Below are 26463 nucleotides of genomic sequence, written 5' to 3' on the forward strand. Positions count from 1 at the left end.
AACTTAAAACACTCTAATAAACAATTTTTAACAGTATTATAATTTAAGCAGTCAGTATCACACAATTTAGAAATAGCAGTTACAGCTTTACCATGGAGTAATGGGTTCAGGAACCATACCCAGAGCCCTTGATCAGTATTATACTATTACATACCCTCTCAAACATATGAATAAAACTATTAAAATTATCACTCTCTGTATATTGTGGAAGAAATTTACTGACCTTTATGGCTTCTGGGGTCCGGTTATTCCCTTCCCCATTCCCTTCATGACCTTGGCTAAGAGTCAGCATTTTCTTTTAATGTTGCCTCTCATTTTCTTCAGCCTCCAAATGTCTCAGTATCCCATTTCCTTCAGTCTCTAAATGCCACAGTCTCTTTGCTAATTCTGTTTCCAACCAATTCTATTTCCTGCCATTTGGCCTCCAGTTCAAGTCTCTTTAAATCCAGACAGATTTTTAAGTCCTCTGTGGAAAGGCTGAACTGTCCATTTTCTGAGAGTTGTACATCCCCAAGGCCAGTCTAAAAGTCAGGGAACAAACACAAACGAAAGCTCCAAAAACGTAACAGGAGACAGGCTGTCAAGAGCACAAATCCACGTTTATTTTAAATATTAAAATACACCATTGTTCATCGTCTAATCACGACTTCATCAGAATAAAAAAAAAACACTACAAAACCAAACTTAAATAGTTATGGATTAAACCATTCAAGTAACCCCACTCCCCCACCCCACAAATTCCACTTACATTTTTAAAAAGGCAGGATTATTTCACTCACGTAGAACCAGCAGTGTACTTATATACAGTAGAAACAATAGACTAACCATTTTTGAAAAAACATACAAGCTAATAAATGTTCTACATCACCTACCCTCCTAATAACATCAGTAATAATAACTAGTATATAACAAAGTAATGTCTTGTTCATATAAAGTAAAATAAGTAAAAAAGAAAAAAAAGAAGAAAAAAGCACAGCAACAGGCAATCGTCAAATATTCCTTTTCATGTGTTTTCATATTTTTACTATCATATTGAATATCTTGAAAATTTAAAAAAAAAGAATTAAACCATAGTATATTAATATTTGTATTTAAAAATCCTTATTAGTAGCTTCACAATACTTAAGCTCATAAAAACAGTGTGTGTGTGTGTGTGTGTGTGTGTGTGTGTGTATATATATGTGTGTATATATATATATATATATATATATATATATGTATGTAAAAATCTACCTAAAGTATTTGTATGTAATAAAAATATATATGATAGTAAGTAATAATAATAAATAATAATAATAATACTAATTAAGCCCCCACTATTTAATTTTGTTAATGATTTCAACTTGAGTATACAAGTAACTGAGATGTATTCATTAAGTCCCGGCCAAGTGTTTGCATCAAGCACCATCTGCCAGATCATCGCCTTCTTCTACAGGGTAAGTGGGTTAAACCCTTCCCTAATGTCCAGTTTCACCTGGTCAGTTACCATGTACTTGAAAATGTGAACTGGATTATCCTGATTGTGTTTGACCAATGCACTAGCCATAGTAGGGTTCCTTAAACTATATTCGTGTTCATACACCCTTATCCTTAGCTTGCGATCGGTTTTCCCAATATAAAAGCAGGGGCACTCCACACACTGGGCAAGATATACCACTCTCTTTGACTCACAGTTAAAGTTACCCACCACTTTGTATGTCTTACCTCGAATGGTAAAGACCATACTCTCATCGATAACTTTACATTGGGAGTATATTATTACTACTACTAGTATCCAGCATATTCTTTAAATTCTTCGCTTTATGGAAGACCAATTTGGGACAGGGTCCAAGCCTCGCTGTAAGAAAATGATTGTCACTAAAAATCTCCCAGTTCTTCCTTAATACCAACCCAATTGAAAGCCATTCTGAGTTAATGTGATGATAAAACTTCTTTTATAACTATCCTTATCCAACCGTTCATCCACCCCACGTGTTACTGATATATCATTACCCAAGACATGAAGGAAGGAATTGTCTATATCCTCCCTACATACCCATAGGTCTACACCATAGGCTGTAACCCCCAAAATGGATTTAAAGTACCCATTCTTCCTTTTCCATGTTACCTCACTAATAATGTCCTCCACCATCACCGCAGGATACCCCCTGCTTACAAACATCCCCCTAATTAATTCACACACTTATAAAAAGTGCTCTTCCAACGTCATCGTACAGGCTGCCATCACCAGTTGACCTCTACTACTGCCCATTTCTGATGGGGGGATGTGAACTAGAATAATGAAGTAAGCTGTTAGTTTAAGTACTTTTATGGTGGATGCAGGATTTATATGTACCCCTACTTGTGTCCTTTGTCAATAATACATCCAAATAAGAAATACTTTCAAGTTGGGATTTAACAGTAAATTTCAAAAACGGGGTACAATTATTAATATGTTCCACAAATCTATCCAGGTCACCCTGTGTGTACCCTTCCAAATAATACATATATCATCCAAGTACCTTGTGTATAACTGAAAATACTGCCACTACTCAGAGTTAAACACAAACTTTAGTTCCACTGGACCAAAACAGCATTAGCAAACACCCCTCCACATGGAGAATCCATTGCCACCCCTTTCTTCTGTAAATAAAATGTATTATTAAACATAATAAAATTATTCATCAAAACTGTTCCTAACAGTTCTTTTATAAGATTAATATCATCCTGTGGGTCACCTTTTTCCACCAATAAATCACATACCCATCCGGTGCCCAAATCTGTGGGATGACACTATATACGTCTTTCACTGTAGTAACCATAATGTCATTAAGAGCATAAGAAAGCTTATTAATTCTAGCCAAAAAATTCCATGAATCCCAGCACAAATTAGTCTCATCCGCCAAATGTTCCTTCATCATCTTGTCCAAATATTTTGCACAAGCTGAAGTAATGGAATTCCTTCCATCAACAATGGGCCTAAGTGGTGGGTCAGAAATATTCTTGTGAATCTTAGGAACCTCAAAAAATACCGGGACTAGGGGATGAGTTAAATTTAGGTAGTTATACAATTCCAAGTTTATTCTTCCATCAATAAATAAATCGTTAATCTGTCCATGAATCCTCCTATAAGCCCCATTCATCTCATTTAATGAAATCATATGTGTCAGTCCCAAGGATTTTCAGAGCCCCATTATTATAATCTTCTGTTCCCATAATTACAACCCAAACCCCCTTATCAAGTTTCATAATCCTGATTTGTTGGGATTTTAAAAAATCCGTAATGTTCCTCTCTTCTTTATTGAAATGATATTGAATAGAACTCTTCCTATTAGTATTAAAAATAAATTCTTTAATATCCAGGTAATATATCCTTTTGAAAGTGACCAGAGTGGGATGCAGGGGGTGGGTTGTAGATGCTAGGGACTAAATTCCTGGTTGTCACCATTATTGCCATCAAATAACCTAAAATTTATTTTCTTAAAAACAACTTTAAATCTGTAAGGATAGTTGGAAGATATGGGTTGGATGTTTGTATGAAAGTAATCTCTAGAAAATACATTTGCAGTACTTGCATCCATATTAACACCTGAATAATTAAACAATCGAGGCCACTGCTGGTTCAACCCCAGGGTTACCCAAAAACCCCGTCCCTGCCACTGCTGTTGAAATCCATTATCCCCTGCCTCATTCCTCCTATTTCTAATCCTCTCTGACCTCCTAGGAGGAGGTAGTTGTGGTGGTGGGGGTGCAGAAGCCAGTGGCAATGAGAGTGACCGGGCTTGACCTGATAAGGCCAGATATTATTCTTTGTATGTTCCCTCTTCCTCCATGCCCACTGTCATTCCCCCTGTCTCACATGACTGAATGTTACCCTGATTGTTTTGGTCATTATTAAAAGAATAGATACTCTGGACATGCTGCCTATAATGTGCAAACTTGAATATGTCTTTACAAAGATCAGCCACAATGAAAGGTTTGGATATATTTAATAATCAGTAATAAAAGAACAAAAACAAGAAAATACTCAGTGCATATTCACAGTGACAACATTGCAGGACAGTCTCAAATAAATAAAGAAAAACATCAAAACTATGCTTCACTATATTCCTGACTGAATCTAAGAGAATTACTGTACCTTAGTTAAGAGCAAGGGAGATGTGGTAAATGGAACTTGTCAGGTCCTAGACAGAATATAGAATGCTCTGTCTCTCAGAGATTTATCAAATTAATATCTCAAATATTACTGCTGGGATAGCTTGCAGAATGACATAATTTCTTGTTATCTGACTCTATTCTATCCCAGGTGAAAACATATAAATCAGTTGCATTTCTTCATGCTTTCAAGACTAGTAATTAGTTCACAATAAAGAAAATTGAGAAAGTTTCTCAGCACAGACTCTAGCTGCATTGAAAACTGAAAGATATTATCTTTTATTGTGCAGCCATAAAGTAATTTATTTTCAGCTATTTTTCTGAATTTAACCTCCTGTATTCTAGTTTCCACTGTTAAAATATGTACATTTAAAGAGCTACAGTAGTACATGTACATTTCAATTCTATTCCATTAGGGACAAATAACTCAAAAGCCTTTTGCACGTGGCCAAGTGGACTCAGATGCAACACTAATCAGATCAAAATAAAATAAAAACCAAGAGTCCGGCCGTCAAAGCCAACACCGTTTATTAAACACTGCTAAATGTGAACACCGTTTATTAAACACTGCTAAACGCAAAGCTTTTGAACCTTACCAGTTCTTTATCAATGCATATAAAATTTAATTAAAACCAATCATTTATATTCATCACTAGCCTATCAAACACCATCCTCACATCACATGACCATATTTCTACCTACATATAGTAGATGTAATGAAGACAGCAACAGTCAATTATAATAGCAGCCAGGGTAAAATAAAACAGGTCTATATTACTGCGTCGAAATGCCATAACATTGAACACCTCAATGCCGACAAGTATTCAGCAAACATCATTTCCGCAATTCGCTGAATACTTCAAGGGCAAAGTATGTAGTTGGCCAACTACACAATGTTGCCCTTTTCTCCATAGTAGTACGATCTCGGAGTTGGTATATTTAGTTGGGGGGTGTGGGGGGGGCACAGCCCCCCACTCGGGTGGGTTTGGTTTAGGTGGAATTAGTTCTGTTGCATTGCAGGGCAAGTATTTATTTGCCAGACAAGTATTCAGCGAATCGCAGAAGTGAATTTCCATGAAGACTTGTCAGCGTTGAGGTTTTTGATGTTAAGGCATTTCGACGCTGTAATATAGATCCAAATAAAACACACAAAAAACCTGAGTAATACATAAATGAACAAAATAAAATCATATATAACATTGTCTTTTCTTTAAAACCGGTTTAAGACTATCATCTGAACCCCATGATTTCTGGTAAAAAAAAATGCCTTGCGTATGTTAGATTCTTCTTTGTTTGACAGTATTTCTGGAGTTTGCTTTCTAAAACTGTTCTAAGTAATTATCATAGCTAATATGGAAGCTGATAAGTGGACTGTTTTCAGATAACGAATATATCAACTTGTCATATACGTAATACAGAAACTTATGATTTGGTCTCTTCATAACCAAATTTTTATATGTTGAGATGTGGGTGTCAAGAAGTTCACCACAAGAGCAAAACAAAGCTCGAAAAGTGAATCTTGGTATTCATGTGAAAAACACATAAGTAGTTATGACCAGAAAGTAAAACCACAGTTCTCTGTAGTGAATGCAGCTTTGTGTGCTCCATATGCCACAGTTATAAGAGAAAAAAAAAATCATAGGAGCTCAGTGTTTTATGGCTGTGAAAACTCTAAGAGCAGTCACACAATGGACATAAGTGAAGTTTCTGCTGAACACTGGGGGTTAGTATAATGGTAAAGGTTTTTATCCCACAGACACAAGGTATAGAGTTTGATTCACACCTTTTAAAAGGAAATTGGCTAGGCTTAAAATGCCCCGTAAAGGCAGCTAGCCAGTTACTTGAACCTGTGAGTACAATTTTCTACTGAATGAGAAATCATTAATCCCCCCCTCCCAGGCTGGCCCCATGTCTTCTGCAGACTAAGGCCAGCAGTAATCATTACCAAACTTATCCCCCACTGCGCACACACACACACACACACACACACACACACACAACTTTTTATCAACCTCCTAACAAACATACTCAGTTTAGACACACATGTTACAAGATGACCCAGTTGGTATAAAGAATGTGTCATGAATCACAATGACTAAGAGATGCAGTCACAGAATCCACTTGCTGTTCAGCACTTAGAGAACTGATAACCATCTTTTTATATTAAAGCTGTTACACTCGCCACATATATTGTACAAGACAGACTCTCATAGCAGAAAGTTAAGAACTGAGCCTCTGACTACCAATATCAGTAATTATCCGGTGTGTTTTTGAGGCAAAGGGCTTCTGCAGTAAGATGAGCTCTGTTTTTAGCTGATGTTCCTCTTGTATAATCTGGTGCTTGCTTCGTCATTCAGTTCATAAATAAAAGCAATGCCACTTGCCCTCTTCATTAGGTGTTGACTGCAGTTTTTTTAGTGAGTAATTCTTTTGGTTATTTTATCCTAATTAGTATATTAACTGTGGTGGTGGTGCTGCGGTAGCGTTGTCGCCTCACAGTAAGACGTTGTCCTGTTCGATTCTCAGCTAGAGCGTCTTCTGTGTGGAGACATGCGTGAATGGGCGTACCTTCGTTGAAGGTTGTGCGCCAGGGCCGGCAACTCGGCACGTAAAAATCTACTGCCAATCATTAGCGGACCGGAGTTCCGCTGTGGCAACCCCTAACCGGGAAAAGCCGAAAGACACAACATCCTAATTCGTATATTATTTTCATTGTATGAAGCAGTATATTTATGCCATTTGTAGAATTACTGCATAACTGAGTGCTTTCTTTTTAAGGTGAATAATGTTCATTTTGGATATTGCCTCCTATTTGCAGCTTGTTTTTATTTAATTTGGTCTGTGTACGCCATGGATGATCATGCAGTCATGAGGAGTGTACTCTGTTTAACAGAACCACAGATAAAGTTATGAAATTTGGTGGGGAGTGAAGCCTGAGCAGTAGACATGTGAAAGTCCAAGATAGATTAATGGCCTAACAGACATTCTAAAGTAGGTTGATTTAAGATATCTGAAAAATCTTTAGTGCATAAAGAAAGGATTGAAAAGATAAAGGTACAGCAGTAGCTAAAGCTGCGGCATTTCCTCCAGCTTCTGGTTGTAATGGAGAACACCATCAAGGATAATGCAGCTTGTCTGAAATGGTATGAGGGAATTAATACTACATACTTTTTAGTAAACAAAAAAAAGTCCTTACGATATCCAGAAGCCACCTTTAAATTTTAAAGAAACAATCATACTTTGAATTGATAATTTGAGTTGCTGTGCCAAGAATATGTGACTGTTGAGACAGAAGATAATCTGGCAGAATAACCCCTCAAGCTATTTCATGGAAGTTTTGCAAGAAAAAAATAGTTTCACAGCATTTCATGGGTATAAACATTGGTATTTGAAATGCTAACTGCTTATCTGGAATTTCAGGGTCATCCAAAAGGAGATGCCTGCACAAACCACAGAGCATGTACTAGCACCAGTATATGTAGGACTAGTTTATGAATGTCCTTAGATGAAGATTTATCTCATCACCTGCATTAGCATGTTAAGCTGTCTCGTCTTCCAATGGTTATGGTATAATTCAAATAGAGCTTGACTGACAGACCATTTTGATGAATTATGAACATTAATTTATAAGCTTAGTATCACTTTCATCTATTAATTTCTCCAAATGTTTTGGATTTCTAATACTATGACAAGAATTGGACCCATTCCACTAGAGTTCAAGAAATTGATGATTGCCAAGAGTGATCTCATTACCCCCTGTGTATCTGGCATTGCCTTCTGCAGTTTATACAAAATTACATGTATTGGTACCATATTTAAATGTGCTTGAAAATTAAAATTTTATTACCCATATTGCTTCTACTACAGGTGGAACTGTTGGAGTATTTTGACTTTGCATCTCTAAGTATGTTGGACACTATAACCGCTTGGTGTAGTTATTTTACTGTTTAGTTATACTTCTGCCTTTTTTTCTCTGACGTCTAAGGTTGCACAAATGGTCTGTCAATTGAGTAGGACTTGAAAAACTATTCATACACCCACTCCTGCACTAGTTGCTTCCTTTTCCAAGAAAAAGGACATGATCCCCTTCCATTTTATCTTCCTTTGTCGAAGCAGACATTTATATGAAATGTACTCAGAGTTATTCAAGCTTGGACGTTTGAAGATATTTCTTTGAAGGAATGCATTGCTTTGATTTGTTACTGCAGTAAATGCAAAGGTTTCATTTCCAAATTGCAGTTATTTAAACTGTCAAAAGTTCAACAACTCATTGTTAGAATGTTCCTCCCCTGCTTGACATGACCAGTTTATAGATTTGCCAGAGACAGTAATCCAGCACCTCAGATATTCAGCCTTCACCCCCCCCAAAGGGTTGATCTTTTCTAAGCATCTGAAGAGAACAAGCTAGTCTTTGTTTTTCCTCAAAGTGGTACGACAAGAAAACAGTAGCAGCAATAACAATCTTAAAAAAAAAAAAAAAAAAAAGGTACAGAGTGGTAGACAGTTTTTGGTGAAAGGATATCAGGGTTGACTCGTGGCTCGCATAGGTTTGATGGTACTATATGAAATATGCCTGCCTTAAGGCTCATCTGACTTGTGTTTAAGGCAAGAACTTTGAAAGCTAATGTTAATCTGACACTTTTGTTTATTTATCTGTTTTTGTTTATTTATGTGATTTCATTTGTTAACTGGGATAGTTTGAGCTAGACGTCTGGGGAAAAAGCTGTAAAATTATTTACAGTAAGTATGATTTGGACTGTAACAGAAATAGAGAAACAAAGTACCAATCACTGTACATATTTTCAACAAGACATTGTACATACATTTCAACTTCTCAGTGCCTGAAATCTAGACAGAGTCTAAAATAATGGGGGATACAGGTCCAAAAATAGGGACAGGTGTTAAATATTGCTGTTATAAACTTAGAAAGTTATTAAAATAACAGGATTGGTGTTAGCGTACATGTTTTGAAGGATACAAAGTCTGAAACTCAAATGTATGTAATTATTTACTGACTTCAGTCATCAGTGATTTGCCAGAAAACCACACATTTTATGAGGAACAGACCAAACAGTTGAAGCGAAAAGCTGGACAGTTGAGAGGTACAACACTATAGTATATATAGTGAAGAATATTCTAGCATTCAGTTCAGTGAAGGGTAAATGTGTATATTTTGCTGAAGCTGCAAATGACTAGGGAGGAGGTGTATGTTAGGGTAGTTAGACATTAATGTAGGTAGGGGTATACTGAATATGCATTAAATTAAATTATGCAATAATGGCTCATTGACATTCAAAAACGAGCAAACTGATTGGGTAGCCCAACCAGCGTGTCTGTGCAAAACTAAAGAAACAGAAATTTACCTGAGTTTCCTTGAATTTCTGCACTGTCCCTCATAAAATCTCGGTGGACTCTCATACGTCTCAACTGTCTGGATTTTCACAGAATATTCAGATTTTTACCTTGTAATGTTGGTCTCTCTTTTTTTTTTTTTTTTTTTTTGGGCAAGCAATGTGGATTGCAGTCATTAAATAATGACAAACATTTAAGGTTTGGGTTTCAGATCCTTTCAAAAATGCAAACTTATTCTAGGAAGTATCTAAGTTTATAAGAGCAATATTTAAAAAGTCTGTCCTTGTCCCCCCTTTATGTTGGTCTTTGTCCAGGTTTCTTGCATTTTGCAAAAAACAAAAAAACAGCAATGGAGATTCTCTTTTGCTTTTCCTATAATGTGCTGATGTACTATACATGTGTGTGTGTGTGTGTGTGTGTGTGTGTGTGTGTGTGTGTATTATATTATATTATACAAAGACATTATTTAAGAAAGGTAAGCAATTTCTTTCTTAAATAATGTCATTGTTTAATAGTAATAACCCAAGACTGGGTGTGGGTATAACAGGATTAACCAATGCCAACTGTGGGTCAGTCCTGTGATACCCACACCAAGTCATGGGTTATTGCTAAAAAATAAGGTGAAAGGAATAACAGCAGAGTTGAAGATATCTCACATCACTGCCTATCCATGTTATATAAACTGCTCAACACCCTAAATATCCTTCTGTGGAGGGAAAGCATTTGCAAACATAAGGAAGACTAAAACTAGTAATAAAAAACTCCCAAGAAAAAAATATTAGTCCTCGCTGTGTAGTTAGATGACTTATTTTCTCCCTTTTACCACCAGCAAGTAGATGTCCGTCCTGTGCAGTGTACTTTTTCTTGTTGGGTGAACTGATAGATTTCTTCAGAAGGATAAGCCATTTATCCAACTCTCAGCTTGTTTGCTAAAGAATCAAGGGAGTAAGTCCCAAAATCCTGGACAATTTGTAAATATTCCATTTTTCTTTGAAAGTTAGTACGACAGCATATTTTGCATCAATGTCATTTTCAGGGGAAATAGGTAGCATAAAGCTCATATTTTTGACAGTGTTGACTGACTGACTACTCCTTTGTGATTTATCCGAAAAAAATCAAAACATTTCCAAGGGACAGGGTATACATATGAGGTAAAATCAGTGACAGTTAAGAGATATGTCCATAAGTCTTTGTCAGAAATGTGTTGCAATTTGCATAATTCTTGCTCCCTCAGTGTTTACACAGCTACCATGGCGGTAGCCCTCTTTAAACTGTGCACTTTGCAGATGGGGAGTACCTTTCCACTTAAAAGGTTAGTGCTGGGAAGATTCCTTGTACTGTCCGAAGTGTCCTGAAGAGGTAATCTTATGTTAAGATGTTGCCCAACACTTGTTCAGAAGTGTATTCTAGGTATATGGAAACCCATCGTTTTACTCCATGATAGAGTAATGAGGGCTAGAACACACTGAAGGAGATACAGAGAGAACAACAGGTAGGGGCTTCTAGAGGTTCAGAGTTTGAATCTGCTGGGTACTGGTTTAAGTATAGGCTGGTTCTGCACCAATTCTCTGTTTGAGAGGACATTCAGGAATAACACTGAAGAGTTCAGAGTAAGAGGTGGGACCTACAGTAATAGTAAGCATCAGTGACTTATGCACCAGTGTTCTGTAAATTAATTTGCAAATGTCCAATCAGTTATTTGCAGTTTATCTTGAAGGATGTGTGGGTGTCACTGTGTTTGACGTGTAAGGGTGCATTATTCTAGAGATGGAGTAAACACTGTGTAATATATTTGTCCTTCCAATGTGTATTACTTACGTTGGTGGAGATTTAAATTCACAGTGGCATTGAATGCAGGACACAGCTATCCACAGAGGAGCTTGTGAGGCAGTGAGTATATGGACAGAACTTCCAGTCTGTCTTAATAGCCAGACTTCTTTAATCCATTAATCTTTTCAGTTAGGAATATATGCGGTATTTCAAGCTGTGTGATATCTGTGTAGGTACATTCCAAAGACGGCATTGTACTCTCTATAACTGTCCTAATTAGAGCTGAGTGGAGTAGAACAGTAGTTTCTTTTCATTGGGATGAGATGGCATTAGGTATCAGCTGTGTTGGATAGAAGGATTTCCTCAGTATTAATGCCACATGGTGGTCGAAAGAGAAGGAGTTGTTGACCGGGATGCCAAGATCTCTTGAGTACCATGTCTGTTTGGAGTGAGGTGCTGGCTATGGTGTTGGTTGAAGAGACCCATTTTTTTATGAGATTTACAGTGCTACACTTCTTTGCATTTAATTTATTTCCATTTTTCAGTATAGCATTGTGTGATAATTATTAGTTCTTGCTGTAGGGTGTATTTATCCAGAGGGGAGCAGACTAAGATTTCCAGTTTACAGTCATTGGCAAACTTAATTAGACATACGTCTGGATTTATTGTATGAAGCTCAGAAAAGTATATTCCAGAAAGAAGTACTGAACCCTGAGATGCACTATTAGGTTTTTCTTTTTTTTTTTATATACTTGCCACCATTGGGATTATTGATTTTATCTTTCAACCAATTTCCAATCTACCTCACTATATAAATATATTCATGGGGGTGTCAAATGCCTTGGCCAGATCCAGTTAGGCTGTATGGATTGAATGACCACAATCCACTGCCTCCATAACCTTCTTGAGGAAGTTAACTAAGCAGGCATGCTTCCCTTTGAAAAAAAAATCAAAATGTTCAAGATCTACCTATTAGAGGTTTTTGATATTGTTGTTGTTAATGAAGGCAGATATGATATCGTCTGTAGTTTTTCAAGGTAGATTTCTTAGGCTGATGGATCTGACGTTCCTGGGCTATATGGTAGGGTCTCCCTTATGAAGGAGCATCACCACAGTCATTTTCTATACCTCAAAGACCTAACCAATCACTAAGCTTAAGAAAAATGTGGCATGTTTAGTAAATAGGCATCCAGGTAGATTGACTGGACCCATGGAAATGGTATTTTTAATTTCTGAGTCTGCAGTTAAGACTTGTTACTCAGTAATTTTTGGGGGGAGTGTAAGGGACTCCAGAAACTGTGAAATTTCAATGGCTTCAATAGCTTCTGATGCTAGCTTTAGAACAGGATGTACTGAGAAATAGATGAAGTACTGAAGCTTGCAATATGTGTTCAGGGTAAGTGAATATGAGATGACTGAAGTTAGTCCATTATGAAGAAGAGCTAATTATTCAGTTTTGGGAACTTTAAGTACAAAACAGAACAAAAAGATAAAACAAGGGTGCACAACCCAGCACTAATGAACTAAATGATGTGATGTGGTCATTGTGGAGGCTCTGGGTTTCCCAATTATGTAGGCATACAATTAAAAGGCTCAGTAACTCCAAAAACAAAAGCTGAAAATGTTAGAAACATAGTGTTGACAATTAATGGTCTTTACTTAACAAAAATGTCTATAAAAACTGAGTTAAGTACCTTTGTCCCTCCAAACTGGGGACTTCATGAGAACTATCATTTAATCATACGTCCTTTTTAAAATGTACCTCAAGATGTTGCAATAACAGAACAAGAACGTTTCTTAAAGACATACTTACATAAAATGCACCAAAGGTTTTCCTTTGCAGACTCCTGACACAGTAACTATGTAGCCACTGATAAACAAGTTAAAATTATAACATAATTATATTATGTCAAAACCTACATATTAAAATAGTGGTTTATTATTAATACATAGAAAGGTAAATTGATGAAGTGCATAAATAAATAGATAAATGAACAGATTAAGTTTTACAGGTGGGTTATTTATTTACGTTTAGCTGCCCTAATTTTCAAGACTGGTAAAACAGAAAGTTTCATTCAACCCCGGGGCATGGGGGGGGGGGGGGTTGAAGTTGTCACAAGTAACTGAGTATTCTTAAATTCTTTTTCATAGGTGTTTGTCAATTTTGCCCACATAAAGTAAGGAACAAGTGAAACGTAGCTATATAAACAACCCCTTAGTACAACAGTTCTCATGTTTAGGTTGGATCTCCACTCCAGTGGGATCCCCTCCAACTAGATTTCTATTTCCAGTTAAAGTATATATACATTGGGAACAACATCCACAGGGTTGTGTATCCTTGTTCTTTTTTTCAACAAGAGCGTTGCCTCTTGGATTATTTTACAATCATTTCTTAATATTCCTAGCTAAATAAAGACCATTAATTGTGCACATTGTGTTTCTAAGGTTTTTGGCTTTTGTTTTTTGTCACCTGAGTTACTGAATCTTTTGATTGTATGTCTGTATCACTGGGAAATCCAGTGTCTCCATGCTGACCATAGTACATCATTTAACTTTGAGTACAAGGTTATTGGCTTTAAATAAGAATAATATATACAGAGTCATTTTTCTTTGTTGACTACATATTATTGTGCCTCCCTGACTGGGACACATTATTCTTGAAATTTCTTTGTTGGCTCCAACCTTCATTCTTCCTGGGTAATAAAGCTTTTTATATAGAATTCTGGATGCCAAAATCACTAGAAGTTAAAGGATTTTTATAAGGTTCACAGACAGTTAATAAAGGATGAGTGGTGGACTACTGTACAGTTTGTACAAGCCTATTTTAGCAAAGTTTTGAATACTGACCCTAAAGACTTTACTTGTCTTAGAATTAATTACTGACAACCCTGGAGATACAGAATGCTTACATACATGTTACATTGTCTCCTTCATACAAGAAATTTCTAATGTTTGAGTCTCGTCAGTGTCATTTCCAGTTCTAGACTGTACCACGTAGCCAGAGGTGTACCTCAGTCTTTGCATGCCTGAGGAGTAAACTGTGATTCACTTATGCCCTTTCCAGAATGGCTTCTTCTTCCTAATGCATTCTTATATCCATCTTAGCCACAGTAAAATAGTTATTTTTATGTAGCGCTCACAGTAAACCTTTAAAATGACTTGCCTCACAGAGGGTAATTGTTTATATGGGTTCTCAGTATGGGAAATCAGTACAGAAATTTGTTTTAATTGTGAAATAATCAGAGTAACTTAAAAACTATAAAAACATCACTTTTTCTAAATACACAAGAAAATAAATAGCAATACATTGTAAGTTTTTTTTGTTTTCATTAATGTAAAAGTCAACATCAACCTGATCAGCATGGTCTTAAGCATCAGATAGTAGATAAACAGTAATCCAAAGGATGAATGTTAGTCTTAAATGTGTTAAATAGTGTGAATAAAAAATGAAAAGTTCTTCAGTTAGTACAGTAGTTTTGCAGGAATTAAGTTTATTATTATTTGATTCAAAATTGGAAGATTTTGAGGATTACTTGTAAATGTTTAAACTATTTTCTTTTGCAATAAGAGTACAAGTGCAGCAGAAATTTCCTCTAAATTTGTCCATAGTCTACGCCCGTGTCCACATTTCTTTTTTTGTCAGGTGCTCCAGTTTCCCATCATATTCCAAAGTTGTGCCATATGTAAATTGTTATTCCTCCAAACTACACATTGGTGTGTATGAATGTGTTAGAGAATGTTTGTTCATCTTACAATAGGTTGGCACCTTGAGCTTAGTGACTGTGGGAATTGGAGTCATCTCTCTTCTGGCCCTGAATTGGGTTAACTTAAGACCAAAGGCTGATGTAGTGATAAACCAGAAGTTAGAAAATAAAAGGTGAATAACAGAAAAATTCCAACTCCAAGAACGTCAATACTTTATTACAGCAATGCTTTTGGATATAAATCGTAAGCTTTGATGTAATAAAGTATTGACATTCTTGGAGTTGGAATTTTTCTGTTATCCTGAATTGGGTTAAGCCAGTAACTGGATAATTTGTTCTGCATCTCAAAGGAATCAGTCATAGGATCAGTTCTAGATTTGTTGACTGCTGCTATACTTCTTCAACATTATAAAATGAAGAACATTTTTATTTATATGGCTCATCTCCTTATATAACTGCTAAAGAAGTACTTCACCTTTCTGTGATTGTTTTCATGCATTTTGAGTGTACATAAAGCAGAATGTCATATAGGAAAGACACAGCAGCCCATGAAAGACTTCTGGAACTAAGATTTAGATTTTTTACAGTAGATGAGCCAAGTTCTTAAGGAGTTACAAGGGAGTCTGTGTGGTTAGTACACCTCCACAACATAACCACAGGGCCGCCTTTCTTGCTTTTAGTACTGTCTGAAGTTCTAAAAAATTTGCCATTATCATTGCCTCATATGGTGTCTTCTGAGCTCCAGAATGTTTAGTCAGTAGAGGAGTCATAACCTTGCTGTAAACAAAGAGACAGAGAAATGATTTTGGACCTGAATCACTCTGCAGGAAGTTGGTTTACTGGTTGAACAGAGCGGCTGGAAGACTACTTGAGCAAGTCACTAACAGACATATCTCTCAACCTCTTAGCGCAAAAAATCTGGGGGGAGAAAGCTCCAAAAATAGGGAATAATTTTAAATATCTCTCTCTCAAACTTAGTTGTTAGAATAAAAGGTATTGTGTTATAGTGCTTTTTCTGTAGGATATTAAGTATGATACTCAAGTGCCTGTCATTATTTAGTGAATTCAGTCCTCACTGATTCACCAGAAAAATCCAGAAAACCACAGATTTTATTTGTAAGAGACCAAAAACCTGTACATTCTGCAAAAATCTGGAGAGTTGAGAGGTATGATGACAGAGTCTCAAGAATACCAATTGAAGAGCTTACTTTTTCTGATTACATTAAAACATCTTCCTGAAGAACTCCGGAGTTACATCCATGTGCTGTAGAAGGCAGTTCCAAGATTTGCTCACATTTTTATTTTATTTGCTTTTGTACCAGTTTTATTTGCTTTGGATCAAGGTGTTTGACAAGTTCAGAAACACTTAAAAGATATAATTTTTATATATTCAAAGTGTTACTTAAAGTTGTAGTTTTACTGGCAGGAATTTTTATTTAAGACCTCATGAGCATGGCGTATCACAAGTTTGGATTTAAATATGATCGCAGGGTTTATATTTCTAACCTTTGAAATAAGTTTGTGGTTTTAAAATGTATTTTGTTGAAAACTTTTTTCTTGATGATAACGTCTGTAAAGTTTCTGAGATCTAGACTGATAGTAAACAGCATACAACATTTACCACTGATAGGGGAGAATAAGTAACTTGTCTGTCTTTTGTCTACAGTAATTTCAGCTGTTTAACATTTCTAATGTATTGCATCCCAAAAGAAATTGCACAGTTTAACATTTAAAATAACAATACAACCAGTCCAACTATGTATACATCATCTAAAATGCATTATAAATGGAAACACTGGCAGTCTCTATATAACATTGGAGCACTTCTGAATGTAGCATGATACATTCATTATATGCTATTACTAGCGGCAATGTGTTTGACACCATAATAGTTTAATTCAACCTTGAACAGTCTGAAGGAAAACAATCCATAACAAATCAGTTGAATCCTGAGCCCAGTTTTCTTTAGCACAGTAAGTATCATACTTTAGAAAGCACTTGAATGGTTTAGATCCTTTTCTGCATGTCTGTGCCATTGGTTTAAATGTGGTTATTTAATCAAGTTGAAGAATTAGACATTGTTAATGATATTTCAGTATGTACTTATTGTGTAGATATAAATCTATTGGCCCCCAAGTATTTTCACCTTGGCAAAGTACTTTTATTTGTTTATATCATACCTTGCAACAGTTTGTTTTCTTTCCATACCAGAATAATAAAATTATGGTAACAGTTAACTTACATCTGAGGTGGATTATCAACCTAGTTGCTATGCAGATAGTATCGGACAGCCAGAAGTCTAACCAACTTTATCTTTCCTATACGGCAAATTACACCTTCTGTAATCAGACAAATCTTGTCATATTAACTTGTACAGTGTATTGACTATAACTACGACTAACACTACAAAACACAGTTGTGCCTCATGGCACATTCTGTTGAGACTGCCTCCACATATGTGAAACTGTGACTTGGTCATTCAGCATCTCAGTCGCTGAATATTTAAAGCTAGATGCAGGATAACCTGTCTAATTGTTCAGCAACCTGTATTACCTTTCACAGCTCTTTGGAATTTTTACAGTTCTTAAACTACTTCTGCGAAGTAGGAAGTGGTAGTGCCTGAAGTTTGATATATTTATTGTTAGCTTTCTGTATAATGTGTAGTTAAATTTACTTTATGATGATTAAGCTAACATAATTTGACATGGGCAAGGTTATTCAAGTGTCTGAAGGCCCCAAAGACTTCATAGATGGCAGACAAAAAATGGATATATAGGCTGAAAATGTAATTGAGATAAGAGATGTGCCACTGTCAAACATGAGGAAAGTTCACCACCACAGCAGCTTTCTATAGATCATAAAATTGAATTTGGCTAAATGTTAAGGAAGTAACCAGAGATTTGGAAGAACTGAAATTAGGTTTGTGGCACATTACTTGTCATTTGGCAACATAAAAAAAATGTTGATAAATGGTTAATTTTGTGGATGTTGAGTTTTTTATCCTCACCAGCTCATCATGATGCTGACTGAATAACAGATGATCGAAGTGAGAACTAGGATGGAGAAACTGGGTGCTCAGTCATAGAAGTTATATCAGCAGCTATAAGATAGAAAGTTTTTGAGACTGATTGGTGTGTTGGAAGGAGAGACAGGAGAAGAATGAATGAACTTTGCGAAAACTACAATTGTGCCATTAATTGGGTTTTATAATCACATAATTGGGAATGGAGAAAGTATAGAGAGAGCTAAAGGCAAACCAAGGTTTTTTTAAGGTAAAATTTGTACATGTCTATGGGCAGTTGTAGCAGTTCGGGCAGCTGGAGAAGTTTTTTGTTTTTTTTTTTTTGCTGTGATTTGAATAAATTTGTGAATCTTGATGTTTTAAATGTAGTGTTACATCAGAGATGCTGTAAAGGAGCTTAAGAGATGTTAACTAAAGTTAAGCTGACTTTTCCTACAATGCCAAATGTGTTTTCAAGTGGAAAGTATAACAACTTTTTCCAGTGCTGAAGAAATAATGCATGAGAGATTTGCCCTTGCATCTTTTGCACCCTTTCATAATTCTGTGGAGACTGAATTAGACGTGTAGGTTTAGTTTTTGTTGTTAGATTGTATAAGAAGATTGATCATGTTTGACATGTAGTATTTTTATGGCAGAATATGAGATCTAACCATGGGAATAATAACTTTAGCTCCCCATTAGAATTATTTTAATCTAAAGTGCTTGTTAAAGGACAACAATGGGATTATGTTAAGTGCTCAACTCCTCTGTCCTTTTCTGTCTGTTTGCAGTCCCTGCTATGAATAAACAAGAATACAGCATTAAAATATTTTAAATTGACTGTTTCTCTCCACTAGAACAGTACCTTACTGTACTGTGGTGGTTTCACTTTCAAAAAAACATTTTTCCCTCCCTGGAAATGCTTGCTGCAGTCTCCAATTCATTGATGTCGTGAAAGCCAATGAACACAGGTAGTTTTCTGGCCAGTTCCCACCCCAAGCTGACATCACAATGACCATCCTAAAAACCTATCCATGCTGTGATGTCACAGCTTCCCTAGTCCTTCCCTACCCATACAGAAAGTAAAGGCTAGAACAAGGAAACAGTACATGAGTCAAGTCACCTGCTGTGTGCCGTCAGTCACAGCAGGTAACAGCTCAAATTACTGTTAGCACTTTGACAGCTACGGAAGTTAGGTGTGAAGGGGGATGGGCGATGAGTCAAAAGACTGCAATTTAGCCATTCTAAAAAGAAGCAGAAGTAAAAAGTACTTCGAAAGTCTGTTATGTGATATTTGCACTGTTTGTGTTTTAAGTAGTCATTGAATAGCATGAAATGTTACTTAAAACTAACTGAATGAAAGACAGTAGTGTTGATGTCCTTCATGGATGCATCTGCAGTCATAACAACTGGGTTGTCCTGTCGTCAGGCAGCCCTGCAGTCGGCCGGATTCCAAAGTCCGGGTCCGGCTTCGGCTGATGTCGCACTTCACCCGACGTCATCTCTGCTGGCCTGCGGGTATAAAGGCATCAGCCGACGCCATTTTCTTCTGTCTTTCTTGCCGCGTGGCGCCCGAAGCAGAAGCTGTTCGCAAGTGCCGGTCGGTCGGATCCAGAGATTTCTACTACCGAATACTACTTCGAAGACTTCTAAAAGCTAAGTACCCCGTTGGGGACTCTTTCTTGCCTCAGCCGATGTCAGAAAAAGTCAATAACTGTTTAACTTGTGGGAAACAAATACCTCATAAAGATTTCCACTCTTACTGTTTGCCTTGTTTAGGCCCAGACCACGACGTAGCAGCCTGTTCGGCCTGTGCTTCCTTCAACCGATGAACGCTTAGGCGTCGGTCGGAGTTTGCTGAACAGTTTTTCGGTTCAGAATTTGCGTACATTATGCCGTCGGATCCTCCGACTACCCAAATTGTTAAGAAACGCAAAGAAAAAGACCGACACTCGCGGTCCACGGTTTCGGCCGAAACCATGGCGAAGCAAACCGCGAGTGTCTCGGTTTCGGCCGAAACCGAAAACTGATCAAAGCACAGCTGAATCTTTGACTACTTCTGAGGTTCCTGCTACCTTACTTGAATCGGCCTCTGAAATTTTACCTACTACAGTGGCTTCTAGTGAATTATCAGACACCATCCCTTTGGATGTCTCTACCCCAGCACGTGGTGCTGCTAGGCCTCCTGCAGCCATGTCCATTAAGGCCTTTGCCAGGGCTAAAGCAGCCAAGTCTACTAAATCAGTGCCTGTTAAACCCCCCTCAACCAGGCCTACTTCTAGTTCACAAATGCTTACTCTGGCAGAAGATTTAATATCCTTAATCAGGGGATCTCAATCTCACCCAGACAGGGCCTCTCAGCCCCCAGAGAAGAGACCTAGGGCAGAGCCCCCCGAGCCTGTGTCCTCTGATGATTCTGCGGATGACTCAGATATTACAGACCAGCCAGAGGCTCCTTTCTCCAATTATGAAGACTCAGATGCTGAAGAATCCATTCCAGCTGCTTCTCCACCAGAAGAATTCTCCTTTGGGGAAACCTTACATGCCATGCGAGAACAATTCCAATGGCAGCAACAGGATTTCTCTGATTCCAGAAAAAGACTTAGGACTTTTCTGCACCTTCCACAACACAGGCCCTTAGCTATACCTCCTGTCCTCTCTGTTGTGGACGATGCCTTTAATGATGTCTGCTCTGCACCAGATTCCTTACCTCCAGCCCCTGCCAAACCAGACAGATTTTACAGGGTACCAGACACGCATCATCACCTTTACAAGGCCCCACTTGCAGACCCCGAAACTATATCCCAAGGGCCTAAGGCAGTAGCCTCGACCACAGCAAAAAACCCTATTCCTTCTGAAAGGGAAGCCAGGTCTTTAGACAGATGGGGCAAAAAAGTTTATACCTCAGCTACTCTCTCAGCTAGAGCTTTAAACTGTCAGTTTCACATGATACAATACCAAGAGTTTATGCTGGATCAGTTAACTAAAAAACTATCCTCTGATGACTCTATAGATAAGAAATATGTATTAGAAATGGTAAATAACATACAACAGGTTAGTAACCATTCCTTAAAATGTGGCTATGATGCACTGGAGGCTTCATTTAGATCAGCCATGACTGGCACAGTGATAAGAAGACATGCATGGCTGAAGGAACAAGTCTTACCGGATCATGTTAAAGCTAAGTTATTAGATGCTCCTATGGATAAGACCAGTTTGTTTGGTACACCTGCCCAGCAGGTAATGAAGAAAATGGAAGAAAAGGCAAAATCTGTTCAAACGGTTAAAGATTTCTTGCAGGTTCAGCCCCCAAGGTTTAGCAGGAACTGGCCTGCCAAAAATTGGTCCTTTCCTGATTCCACAAGATCCCAAAGGGGCAGGAATAGATGTTCCAGAGGCAGAAACCAATCCAGAGGAGGTGCCTACAGAGGACGACAGTGGCAAGGTAATAACAGAGGCACAGACTCAGCCACTACCACTACAACAGCACAATCACAGTGACTTAACTCTACATCCGCCTACCAGGGAACAAATAGCAGCTCCATTAGGCGGAAAATTAACCTTATTTTCGAAAAACTGGCACTACATCACAAAAGACAAGTGGATTTTGCAAACCATAGACCAAGGTTACCGGTTCCACTTTCACACTTTACCAGTCAAAAGAGGAATGCCAAACCTGCCTCCAAATCAAAAAAACAGAAGCTCTACAGCAGATAATGCAATTAGCAAAGATGAGAGCTGTGGAAAGAGTATCAATAACAGAACAAGGCAAAGGATTTTACTCCAGACTATTCCTAGTTCCAAGAAAGGAAAAAAGTTGGAGACCTATTCTCGACCTGTCCACATTAAATACATACATCATTGTCCCAAAATTCAAAATGCTGACCCTACAGCAACTTCTTCCCATGCTGGGCAAGGAGTGTTGGCTGGTAACTCTAGATCTCAAGGAGGCATACCTGCACGTCCCCATTCGACCAATTTGCAGAAGATACCTCAGATTTCTTGCAGGATCAGAGCATTATCAATTCTCAGCATTGCCCTTTGGCTTATCTACTGCGCCCATAGTATTCACAAAATGCCTGGCATCAGTAATCGCCCACTGCAGACTACAGGGAATCCAAATTTATCCATACCTGGACGACTGCCTGCTACAAGGGGACAACAAAAGCAAGCTGACAACAGATTTACAAAGGGTCATTTACTTGCTACAAGCACTGGGATACACAGTCAATTTACAAAAGTCAAGGCTGATACCATCCCAAACAAGGACATTCCTGGGCGGAATTGGACACTGTAAAACAAATGGCATTCCTAACCGCAGAAAAACAAAATAACTCCCTCTTTACTTCTTGGCTCTAACAAAACAGAACAAGTTAACAGCAAGAAAAGTCCTGCAGGCCTTGGGCTACATGGCATCATGCATAATCTTGGTTCCACATGCCAGACTACATATGAGAAAACTACAGTGGTACCTAAGGAATTTATGGTCCCAACACAGGCACAGCCTAGAAGCAGAAATTCCACTAATCCCATGCCTAAAACAGGAGTTCCTATGGTGGGCACAAGCATGCCAGTCAAACCCGGGCCTACCCTTTCACAGCTATCAAGCAAGCCAAACCATCACAACAGACGCCTCAGACCTTGGATGGGGGGCTCACATGCTGGACAAATGCGTACAAGGATTGTGGACGCAGGATCAACTCCACCTGCACATCAACCTAAAAGAAATGCTGGCAGTAAAACTGGCAATCCAAAATTTCAGACCATTTCTAAAAGAGGGCCATTTGATGATAAGGACAGACAACACCACAGTCATGTGGTACAGCAACAAACAGGGAGGCACTCATTCATACCCCCTATGCAGAATGACTTTGGAGCTTTGGAACCTGGCACTCAGCCACAACATCCAGTTACAGGCAATATTTGTACCGGGAAAGGACAATACTCTAGCAGACATATTGAGCAGAACCACATCGGATGCCCACGAATGGATGCTACACCCGGACATCTTCAAGACCATCTCAAAGAAATGGGGAAGACCACAGATAGATCTATTCGCTTCCCCCCTCAATCACCAACTCAAAAAATTCTGCACAAGGACATTCCACCCACTTGCATGGAAAGTGGATTCGCTCTCCTTCAGCTGGAAAGGTCTAACAGCATATGCATTTCCACCTCTTCCCTTGATACACAAGGTATTACTAAAAATCAAGGAGGAATGTCCAAGGATAACCCTGATAGCTCCAAACTGGCCAAGACAACACTGGTACCCATTACTGAGGAGCATGTCTCGGGACAACATGTGGCCAATACCCTGATGCCTTTGATGTTAACTCAGAACAACTACAGCATCATACATCCAAACCTAAAAACGTTGCAACTGACTGCATGGAACATCACATAGCAGCAACTAACCCAGAACTTTCCCAAAGGGTTAAAGACATTATCCTTGAAGCCCGCAGACCTTCAACAAGAAGGAACTATGCAGGAAAATGGAAAAGGTTTGTCATTTGGAGCACTGAAAGAGGAAAAGATGTGTCAATTATAGATATGGCTAACATTCTGGAGTATCTGGCAGAGCTTCTACATACAGGCCTGTCCTATTCCTCCATCAAGATACATGCATCAGCTATTTCAGCAGAATACAGCTTTGATCCACCTGTCTTTTCACACCCTTTACTCAGGCAGTTCCTCAGAGGAATCAAGAATGTAAAACCTCCAAGGAAACCACCATTGCCAGCTTGGGATTTGAACTTTGTGCTAGAAAAATTGACACTGCACCTTTTGAACCAGCAGCTACAGCGGACCTACAGCATCTATCGTGGAAAACTGCTTTCCTACTGGCAATAACCTCAGCAAGGAGGGTCTCTGAACTTCAGGCCCTAATGGCGGTACAGCCCTTCCTAATCTTCCACCAAGATAGAGTGTCCATGAGGACTAATCCTACGTTTATGCCTAAGGTGATATCCAGAGTGTCTTTAAACCAGGCAATCCACCTACCTACCTTCTTTCCCAACCCACAAAACAGAGGGGAAAGAATGCTGCATTCCTTGGATGTCCATAGACAGTTACGCTACTACCTGGACAGCCAAAAAGGTAACAGCAAAACTGACCAGCTTTTTGTAGCCTATGCAACAGGAAGGGAAGGAAAAGCAATTTCCAAACAGACAATCTCCAAATGGATAGGAAATTGCATACGGTTCTGTTACTCCTTCCATGGAAAACCAATTCCACAGAACATAAGGCCTCATTCTACAAGGGCAACAGCCACTACCACAGCCTTCCTACGAGGTGTGGCAACCAAGGACATTATTGAGGCGGCTACTTGGACCTCCGTGCATACATTTGCCAAGCATTATAACTTACCATTGTACTCCAGATCCCGAGCAGGGTTTGCCACTGCTGTGCTGCAAGGGATCCTAACCACACCATAATCTAACTTTTTCCTCCTCCCTTAGTTGGCTATGGTATTCTACCCAGTTGTTATGACTGCAGATGCATCCATGAAGGACATAGTACAGTTTTGTACCTACCATAAATGTAGATGTCCGAACTGGATAGCATCTGCAGTCAGGATTACCCTCCCTCCTTCCCCTCTGTGGTACTCCTAGGGTATTTACCCTCCTAATAGCTAGCTAGTGGGGGGAGTCTTTTATGGTGTATTTGTTTGTATATATGTACATATATGCTTATTTTCTGAGTTTGCCTTCTATCCTTTTGGAAACATTGGCATTTATCCAAAAATTAGCCTTCCAGGAAGGGCAACTGGCATCTGGGGCAAGAAACACTGAAGAAAATGGCGTCGGCTGATGCCTTTATACCCGCAGGCCAGCAGAGATGACGTCGGGTGAAGTGCGACATCAGCCGAAGCCGGACCCGGACTTTGGAATCCGGCCGACTGCAGGGCTGCCTGACGACAGGACAACCCAGTTGTTATGACTGCAGATGCTATCCAGTTCGGACATCTACATTTATGGTAGGTACAAAACTGTACTTTGTTTGTCTTTTTGGCTTTTCCCAGTTAGGGGTCGCCACAGCGAAACTCCGGTCCGCTAATGATTGGCAGTCGATTTTTTTTTTTTTTTTAATGAAAGACAGTAGTGTATGCATGTAAAATCAGTGTAGTGACAGGAGCTTTAGGAAGAAAGAAACCTGCATGATGTAATTTTATTTATAGACAAGCACTGCATTGTGGGATACCTAGAGGCAGACTAAACAATCAGGATAACTTCAAGATGATAGACCCTATATGATCAGACTGTAAATTACATATAAAAATATTTAAAAACCTGTAAATTGCCCCAGAGTGGTGTTAAAATGTAGGAAACACCAAAACATGCTGAAATAAACATGTTTTTTTAGTTTGTGGGTGCGGTTCACCTTTAATTAATAGATACCTCCTCTATTCCTTCATTGTGTATTTTATTTTATTTACCATTTGTTAGCCCATTGATATACTGGTTCAGAGATTCTGTTCAGCTCTGTCTGGGCCAAGAAGGCAAGGGGTACCAAACATTATAGCAGAGTTGAGTTATAATATGTAATAAGCAAACAAAAATAAACATTAATTTTTTTATACTTTTAATTACTCAATAAGAGAGTTGTGTACTTCAGAATTTTGACAGTCATACTGGCAGCCCAGTTATTATGGACGACAACTTAAACCTGGATGTTCATAGTAAGGAGAGGCTGTAGAGGAGGTTCTTTTTTTCAAGGCTATGAAAATAATTCTGTAGATTAATGATGCAAAAAATATTTTATGTGCTGCAAAATTCATTATTCTGAGAAACAATGCAGCTCTGAGTCATAGAAGTGTTAAATCACTTTGCTTTAGTAACTTTTGAGAACTTTTATATTACTGTTAGACTGCTTCAAATTTTATTAACCATTTACTTTTTATTTAATAAGAAATATTTCTAATCAAATATACATGCATTCTGTGCTTATCTTGAAATTTGATAATAGGCTATATTTGGTGTATTGGAATAATGAAGACTGAGCAAAGATATTTAATACATGTTGGTATTGTTTAAATGGAACGAAAGTGGTAAATCACTGAAAATGATTAAAATGAGTACTAGCAAATTACCTAATGTTATTGGAGAAGAATTGCTCACAGCCCAGTGTTGAATATGTTTAACAACAGTTATAATATGTATTTAATGTCAATGTTTAAATTTGTTATTATAGTGTTTGTCATGCATTTAGTGTAGACATAATACTGGGAAATGATTAATGATGCTTAATATGACTGTTCATTGTTACATTAGTTAAAAATGGAAAATTGCATAATGCAATTAGAATGATTAATACTAACAAAGAATGTTTTATTGGCATTGACACTGGTACTATTAAGATATACTATTATGCAATGCAGCAGTAAAGAATTTGTAGTTTAAATCATTAAAATCATGTATTTACATATGGCTAAAGAAAAGATCAACAAGATTATACAGAAGGTGATGTTATGGGTATTGGTAGCTGTGAAAAGGAAGTAGTGCA

At 38.0% G+C, this 26463-nt stretch overlaps 1 protein-coding gene across 1 annotated transcript in view; it reads left to right on the forward strand.

Moving 5' to 3' along the window:
* Nucleotides 1-26463, forward strand: part of LMF1 (lipase maturation factor 1) — a 4369731-nt gene that overhangs the window by 1068067 nt on the left and 3275201 nt on the right. The gene's annotated exons all lie outside the window — the stretch shown is intronic.

The sequence above is a fragment of the Protopterus annectens genome, chromosome 12.part0 (assembly GCF_019279795.1).
Source record: "Protopterus annectens isolate FY-2018-M chromosome 12.part0, PAN1.0, whole genome shotgun sequence".
In the NCBI taxonomy this organism is placed as follows: domain Eukaryota; kingdom Metazoa; phylum Chordata; order Ceratodontiformes; family Protopteridae; genus Protopterus; species Protopterus annectens.